Genomic DNA, 9,356 nt, shown 5'->3' on the forward strand with positions numbered 1-9,356 from the left:
CAGTTGCTTCACGTTTTTTTTCATTTTTTTTAAAACGCTAGTTCATTTTATTTTTTTAATCTTATTTTTTTTTTATGTTCCATTTTTTTAATTTGATGTTTCATTCCATTATAAAAAAAAACTGCTCTTTTGTGTTTTTTCACATTTTTTACTTTTTTTTTTAAAAATCTATTCCTTTTTTGAAATTAACATAACTACAATTGTTGTACGTTGGAACATGCATTATGTATATTTATGGAATGATGACATTGTCTATCAAAAAAGTTATGTGAAATTACTATAAGAAATTTTATTTGATCAAAACAAATACATAGGATTTTGAGGAGCAGATAATGCAACTTAAACACAAAATGAAAAACCTAACTCCAACTTTTTTCAATAGTTCAACTGCAATTTTTCAAATCCAAAAATCACCCCCCGACATTATTGCAAGTCCAAAAGAGAAACTATAAATAAAACAAGTCAAACATAAAAAAAAAATAGATATACACATTCCATATAATTTTTAACTACAATTATTATTTAGATACATATTTTATACGACTTTATATAGTTTCTACATGCATTCTAAAAATGTATCAATCTAGTATAAGAGAGTATCAATTGAGTATATGGATAATACAAGTGTATTAACGTGGTATAAAAGAGTATCAATTGGGTATAGGGACTGCATGTATTTGCATAAAATTTCTTTTCTCTTTTATAAAAAGTGTATCAATATAGTATAAAAGTATATCAATATGGTATAAAAGTGTATCAATAGAGTATAACGACTGCATGTGCCCAATTGGACTAAATGACTAAAAAAGAGAATTAAATTTAGCCAATAGGTTACATTTGTCCACGGTTTCAAATTGTGTTCATTTTTTTTAAAAATAACCACCCTATGTCCTTATCCCTTTTTAAAACTGGATAGACCCATCAACAGCCCACAACATAACAAGAAGCACCTGTTCAACAACCTTTTCCCCCTCAAAACCGACCCGGCCCACACCCTTCACCCCTCCCTCATACTCATTCGTACCAACGATAACAACTTCAACAGCGAAAACGACCCAAACAACATCGAACAACAACTTCAACCATCAACTACCGCAACAACAATAGTCAACAGCAACTCGTGAACCCAACCGTCAAGCAACACCTCATCAGCCAACATTTAAAATACACAATTCAAGGAAAAATTCATACGAATTACTACAGTTTCAGCTCACTAATCCTTATCCCTTGGTGGATTTGAAATTCCCCTCAAGAAATTTTCCAAAAAACCCTTGAAATTTTGTATCCAACATCGCCAATTTCTCAAGAATTGAAATTTTTGGGGTTCTATATAAACCCCATCCATTCACTCTTAAAAGGGGTTGGAAGAAGAGAGGTTGGATAGCAGAGATCCCCAATTTGTAAGGGATTTTAGATATCAAAAGAGTCTTTAGCCCCTAGTCCCGTTTGCTGCACCGAAAAAGGTAAACATATTTTTCCTTTCGTTATTTCATCGTCTTCTTCCGTTCTCTTCGTACGAGTAGCGATTTTATAGTGATGGTGGGATTATGTGTTGTAGAAACCTAGGATTTTTTATTATTTTTCTTGTTGTTTCGTTAATGTAAAGCTTCCTAAGCGAGAATGAAATTGGTGTATTGAGTAAGGTCTTAAAGACCATGTTTGAATTCGTGTGCTTATTTCTCTCTGATTTGGTTAGCTGCTTAGGTATTTATTTTGAAAAAAATGTGTTGTTAAGTTCGTGAGGCTATTTTTTTGGTTTTTGTTGTAAAGGGTTGAAATCAACTTCCTTGGCAGCTAGTTGAATAAGTCATATCCTTTGAGTTCAGTTCATTGGAAGTGATATAGTCGCTTGATTTTCTTGTCATCAGTAAAGAGACAGATATGGATCAATGTTGTATTCATAAACTTGTTTAAGTAGTTCTAATCATTGGATAGGTGTTAATTCATATTGTTAATTATTTATACTTCTCTTAAACGTATTGGATATGATTGGCTTCCCTTTTAGCTCGTTGAGGATCCTTCTCCCATTTCTCTTTTGAATTGATGACATGAATATTGTTTATTTTTGTATTAGTTTCTATAAAATCCATTTCTCGCTTGTTCTCGTTTAATTTTTAGATTAGTGTGTCTGTTGAGAAAGATATGTTTACCATAACTCGAGTCTATATCTTTTTTGCATGATGAATCTGTTGCAACCATAAGTCCAGCTTGTATGCCTCATAAGTACCGGACCAATTGGAGCGCTTTCTTAATCACGTTAGATTTCATCTTTGAATCTGTTTGGGTAAAAATGCTTAGACTTTTAGCAATGGTTAAAATGTCATGACCTTTATTTTGCTACCCAAAGTATTAATAGACTCGAGATCTTGTATGGTTACCTCCCCTCGGCTCTAATTTTCTCATGAATCCTTTATTTTGACCATGGTTCTTTAAGATATCCTTGTATGTATTCAAGATTTTTGGCTCATTCAAGTTGTTGGAAATTGTCTTTCCATTTGGGCAATAATCCCTTGGCCATACCAAATCTTTTGCTATTCTGGTGGGATGGAATTTTCTTTCAAAGTACTGCATATGCTGGTTGTTTCATTTGCTCTTTAATGTTATGTTTGATTGGCTTTTAATTAGTCTATCTTGAGAACTTCTCCTTTTTTTTAAACATTATCAGTTGACTTCATGGGTTTTAAATGTTGTTGCTTAAATTAGAGGTTGATTTGTATGTCTTTTACCATGTATATGTATTAAATTGTTTGTTGAAATAGGTCACTAGTAAATATGTGAAGTTAAATATACCACTATACTGGATCACCTATTTTTGAGATCCTAGTATGATCGGCTGCTAATTTTTTATCCTATCTTCTGTGCATGAACCTTATCCGAGATGAGTCCAAATGGACTTCCATTCCTGCATTTTCCAATGGGCCAAAGAGGACTATATCATCTTCGAGTTTAAGCCTCCTACAAGTCCGAAATGGACTAAACATATGAAGAAATAGGGTTGTATACATGGATATCCAACAGTATATAGAGGATATACGACAAGAATTGAGGAATGAAAGCAAATATAAAGGTGGAAGACAAAGGATATATGCATTTATACAATCATATACATAGATGTACAACCATTATACAAGAAATACAAAGAGTATACCTCTGGTATACAGCCAATATACAACAGTAAAGATGGACCCAAAGTACATGAATAGGCCCAAAGGCTGGCCAGATTTGAAATGGGCCCAAAAGAGGGTCCAAATCTGTACTTCTCTCCCTCTATTTCCTTGTGTTAATTTAATTAGGAAAAATTACACAATATAGACAAAATTCTATATTAATTACATAATATGGTTAATATTTTAGAAAATTACAATTTATAGTCATTTGGTAGCTTAAAATCAGTTTATTGGTGGCGCCCTATATACACATATATAAGATTTGTATATACTGATTTTATCTCTAAATGATTTATTTTTAATATTTTATTTTTTCTCTCTCTATATTCTATTGGTTGAATAAATGGCAACAACGGGATTATCAAAACTCAAGATTATTGTAGATATGCTCTTCAACTTTCTTTTTCTTAATTTTTTCTCAAAATCGCATATACTCTCTCCTTGATTTTCCATTGAAGAATAAATAACCTTGGCAACATCATAATACACAATTATTCAAAAGATCTTCAAGTTTTTTCTATTTGTTTTGCGCTCAAAATCACTATAATATCACGGAATATCATCAATGATTGTTCTTTGGAAAATCGTTTTGGCGGATTTGTCATCATATAAAATCAGTTTATGATATTTATTGAAGATTTGAGGTAATCTTTTAGTATTTTTTTGTTTTTAGATTTAATTTCTTTTTTATTTTGAGGTAATCTTTTAGAATTTTTTGTTATTAGATTGTTCATCTATTTTGCATTTTTTTTATTAGGGTTTGAAGTTATCAATTACTACTTGTTTCAAATGGATGAAGAAACCCCTAATAGGAGATTGACAAGAGGTATTGAAAATATACCTATGATTAATTGCGGTGCTCCATCGTTTGATTTGGTTATTTCTCAATTAGATAGTGAAAATGTAGGTTTTTTAGCGGAGTTGAAAGTGGACAAGTCGAGAGCAAAGTCACGAACATTACATTCCCGGACAAGTCGACTTTTTAACATTCAAGTCGAGAATTGATTTTTTTATTGTTGTCCATTTTCTGAGGTTTTTAAAATGATTATATTCATAATTGCTGGAAATGCTTCAATTAGAAACTAACTTTTATTGTCATGCAATTACTTCATATGTTGTGGTGATTAAAATGATCTTGTTTAACGATGCAAATTATTGTGATGCAAAGATTTCATATGTTATTGTGGTTAAAATGTTCTTGTTTAACCATGCAAATGCTTAGTAGTTTCTTCACTTTATTGCATATATATATATACAATTTTGATTTGAATATATGTATATATGATTTGACATATATACAAATTGTAATTGAATATGTATACATTTTGCCCATATACAGTATATGTATATACAGTTTATAGTTGGCTATCAGTTATATATAATTTACATTTATGCAGTTTCATCTGGATATATGGATATACAGTTTGCACTTGGATATATGTTTATATAGTTTGATTTGAATACTATTTCTTTGCAAGTTATAACATATATACAGTCCAATGATCATTTATAACATAATTATGTGGTGTGCTTTTTTATCGACTTCTTGTATTGTAGGTCTTGAATACAGAAATGAAAATCGATGTTCAAGCTGCTTCGGTTATGAGTTAGAAAAATAAATTGATGAATCGAAAAACCCAAAGAAGAATGGTGCTGATGTTGAAATAAAAGATCATCCTTTTGAGCAGACTGAAGTACGAGTATCTTTTATTCATTAAATTTTTTATTTTGATTCATTTTTTTTAAGGTTTTTAAAATGAATACATCATATTTTGTTGGACATGCTTCAATAAGAAACTAATTTTTCTTGTGATGCAATTATTTTATATGTTAAGGTGATTAAAATGTGCTTGCTTAACGATGTAAATGATTAGTAGTTTCTTCAATCTATTGCATATACATATATACAGTTGTCCGTGTGTATATATGCATATTTCATTTGCATATATGTATGCAGACATATATACAGTTTGCGATTGGTAATATATACATTTTGCACATATACAGTAGACGTATATACAGTTCAATGGTCATATATAACGTACTGATACGGTGTGTTTGTTTATTGACTTCTTGTATTTTAGGTTTTGAATACATAAATGAAAATTAAAGTTCAAACTGTCTCGGTTACTGAGTTAGGAAACGCAAAGAAGATCGATGCTGCATATAAAATAAAAGCTCATCATGTTGAGCAGACTAAAGTATGAGTATCTTTTATTCTGTAATTTTTTATTTTGGTTCATTTTTTTAGTTTTTTTTTAAAAATGTTTGTGGTTATATTTATTTTAGGTGGATGAATGCACAGTTGAACGTGTAGATGATCACGTTTGTCAAATGAAGTTATAGATAGTTAATTTCCAAAGAGATTTAATCATTCAATATCATGAGAATCAGGACTTGGTTGCAGCTTCTATTCATATAGCTGACCTTGTTGATATTGAGCAACACAAGTCTACTCAATATCTAACGGAATCGCAGGATTTCATTCCTGATGATTTGCTCCCAAGTTTGAACATCGAGAGAGATTATAGCTATAATTATGATATATGATTCCATTCCTATAATTATGGTATAGGAAGGTATTTTTAAAGTTGATTTATTGTAACAGTTTTATGACTTGATTCTTTTTTTTTTGAAACAGCATAGTATTTATACAAAGTTGTTTTAATATTTAATATATATATACACTGTTTTGGTTTCAACTATCATGAGTCACAAATGATGAATGCTTTTTAAAAAGTTTCTGTTCTCCACCATTAATATCGTAAGACGGAAATTTACTGCAAGTTTGTGTATGAAATCTTTTATATATACATTCACTGTTTTGATTTCAACAATCATGAGTCACATATGATGAATGCTGTTTAAAAAGTTTGTGTTTTCCACCAAAAATATCGTATGACGGAAATGTACTACAATTTTGTGTATGAAATCTTTTATATATATACATATACACAAAATTTTTAACAGAACATATAATGATAAATACGTATAACATAGAAACAAAACATCAAAATACACACAATATATGCGCTTAAATATAATATGTTTAAAGATAGCTCATCTCCTTTAATAAATTTTTCACATGTATATAGTTAAAAGTGAAGTTATGATTCATGCACATAAAAGCTCAAAAAAATGCATATATCTATATAAGTAAATTGAAAATTAACTTAATAGATAGTCCATCATATTTCGACTAAGTAATTCTAAATAATTAATGACAAAAATCATAATTGAAACTTATTGATTGTTTTTAAAAAAAGAAACATAAATTTACTATAACGTAAAAAACTATTCAACTCGACGTATTTTTCTGCATGAACGCCTATTGTGTCCCTTTAACCCACAAGCACTGCATGAATATGTGGACTTAGTCCCGTAAAATTCTCCCGCGGACTTTTCTCTCTCTTTTCTTTAGCCTTCCAGGGGAACGTTTGTATTTTGGCTGAAGAACAACTTCACTCAATATATAATCTGGTTTTTCTATGTGGATCTATCAGGCACAGACAATATTGGAACCTTATACGTACCCAATATCGAGATTGGCTTGTAAAAGTCAGAGCAATAATCATCAGGTTCAAGATGTTTGCTCTTCAACACTGCATGCGCATGAGGACATGGAATTTCATCGATTTCAAATCTATGACAAGAACATGTCTTCTTATCCAGGCAAATAATAAAACGTCGATCTTCATGAAGCACAAAATAAACAAATTCATTGCCGGCACAACCTGTGATGAATATACAATTATATATATATATATATACGTATTCAACAAAATAACAAATGGATCATGTACTTTTAATAAAATACTTGCCCTCATTCACGTACTCCTTGCCTCGTTAAATTTAAGGAGTTCATAATATTTCCCACATACAGGTGTACGTGTGAATGTCCCAACCTGCCGATTGCTGTGGTTCTATCTGCCAAACATTTTTCTAATTTCCTCCAAGAAATCATATATAGGCAATTCCCTGGCTTCCTTAAGGTGCCTGTTAATGGTTTCAAAAATGTTTGAGGTTAGAGTGAATCCCCGATTTACAGTTGCATACACCCCAGACCACTTGTTATATCCGACCGACTGCAAGTAATCTTTCACCCTAATATCTATCTTTTCAACCTTTTTCATTAGACTATTAAATTCAGAAATTGTATATGCTTTTACCATTGCATAAAACACTTTAGACAATTTAGCATGTAACTTCCTAAAATTGGTTACCACATTTTTTCACAAATGCCAGATGCAAGCATACTGTACAACACCCCTATATACAGTTGACACAACCCTTATAATGCTCTCGTTTCTGTCCGACACAACACACATATTTGATTTTATATCATGAGCTTCTTTCAATTGCTCAAAGAACCAACTCTATGCTGCATAATTCTCGGAATCAAAAATTTCATAAGCTAGGGAAAAAATATGTCCTGCATACGTCATGTTATACATAAAAGATTTATGAAATATATTTTTAATATATTTAATACAATATATATAGTACTGAAAAAAATTGAAAGTAGTATTAAAACCTAATCCATCAAGTGTACTTGTTGACACGAAAGTTCCATTATATGTTCCTCTTAGGTGACTGCCATCAACAACAACAATCGGTCGACATGAATCAAAACCTTTAATTGAAGAGTAGAGCGATATAAACACATAAAGGAATTCATCATCTGATTTTTTTTCATTCGTATATGTGAACCAGGTTAAGTCTTTTCTAACATGTATAAATATCCAGGCAGTCTGTTGTATGATGCATATGTTGTCCCCCTCAATGAAATCAAAGCTTTTTCTCTAGCCCTCCACGCCATTGTATAAGTCAAATCCAAACCAAGCTCATTCTTAATATCTCCTGTATGTTTTTCGCCGTATACATTCTTTTATGATTGGATAACTTCTGTTTCATAATCTCACCAATCAATGTACTACTAACATGTTTCTGCTGGTACACTCTATCCTTTAAAGGAAAAGTATGTTCATGCCAGAACTTTTTAATCTTAAACAAATCGGTGTGCTTATTGCTAGATGCCATTAGAAACCAACCACATTCCTTCGATTTACAAACCAAAGTATACCTGATATGAAATAATTATCTATTACTATTAATAATTTACACAAACAAAACAAACATAATTATTAAAAAAAAACTTATTAAACCTACAGTCTATACCCCCAATATGTTAACTATATACTCATTATATGAATTTAGTTCTTTGAAAGTTTACAAATATACTAAAACACTAAACTTATGTATGCAACGCTATACATAAACCGAAAAAAGCAGATATACATGTAACATATATACAAATAGAACTACATACACATATACAAAATCAATTAAAAAACATACATACAAATACAACTACATACTACTATACAAATGCAATTTAAAATCATATATACAGATACAACTACATACAGATATACATACAAAACTAAAAAATAAATAATCAAATACAACTACATATAGATATACAAATACAATTAACAAACATATATACAAATACAATCACATACAAATATACATATACAACTAAAAAATAAATAATCATATACAACTACATACATATATACAAATATAATTATAAAACATATACACAACTACAATTGCATTAGGTGTACATATACAACTAAAAAAAAATTATCAAATACAACTACATACAACTATACAGATACAATTAAAAAACATATATACAAATAAAATTATATACAGATATACAAATACAACTAAAAAATAAATAATCAAATACAACTACATGCAGATATACAAATACTAAAAAAATATACAATTACAAAAACATATATAGTCATAAAATACAGCAACTTACCTATTCCCATTTGATTTGTTAATCTGTTTTGGATTGTATATTGGGTCATCACCGATTTTAAAGTGGCTTTTGATACGGGTATGATCATGATCGGGGTCCATTGCGTCAAGACTCGAGATCGGGGGGATTTCCATCTAAGGAACAAGCTTTGTAGTGTAGAGAACAAGTCCCACAAGCTCCAAAACTATTCACTGTTCATCCACGTTCACTATTCATCCGCCCTTTGCAAGGGTTTTTTAGTCATTTGTAATAACATAACCTAGGTATAAATAGAACCTCATTAGGTAATTTTTGGGGGATTTTTGAGAATATATTTTGTAGCCTCTTTGAGAGTCTTTAGCAAGGTGGAATCC

At 30.4% G+C, this 9,356-nt stretch overlaps 1 long non-coding RNA gene across 1 annotated transcript; it reads left to right on the forward strand.

Moving 5' to 3' along the window:
• Positions 1–934: 934 nt before the first annotated feature.
• On the forward strand, positions 935–6,003 carry LOC107866413. Its single transcript, XR_007053499.1, has 3 exons — positions 935–3,993; positions 4,725–4,861; positions 5,252–6,003. It is a non-coding gene; the product is annotated as an uncharacterized LOC107866413 (long non-coding RNA).
• The last annotated feature ends 3,353 nt before the right edge of the window (positions 6,004–9,356 follow it).

Source organism: Capsicum annuum, chromosome 3 (assembly GCF_002878395.1).
Source record: "Capsicum annuum cultivar UCD-10X-F1 chromosome 3, UCD10Xv1.1, whole genome shotgun sequence".
In the NCBI taxonomy this organism is placed as follows: domain Eukaryota; kingdom Viridiplantae; phylum Streptophyta; class Magnoliopsida; order Solanales; family Solanaceae; genus Capsicum; species Capsicum annuum.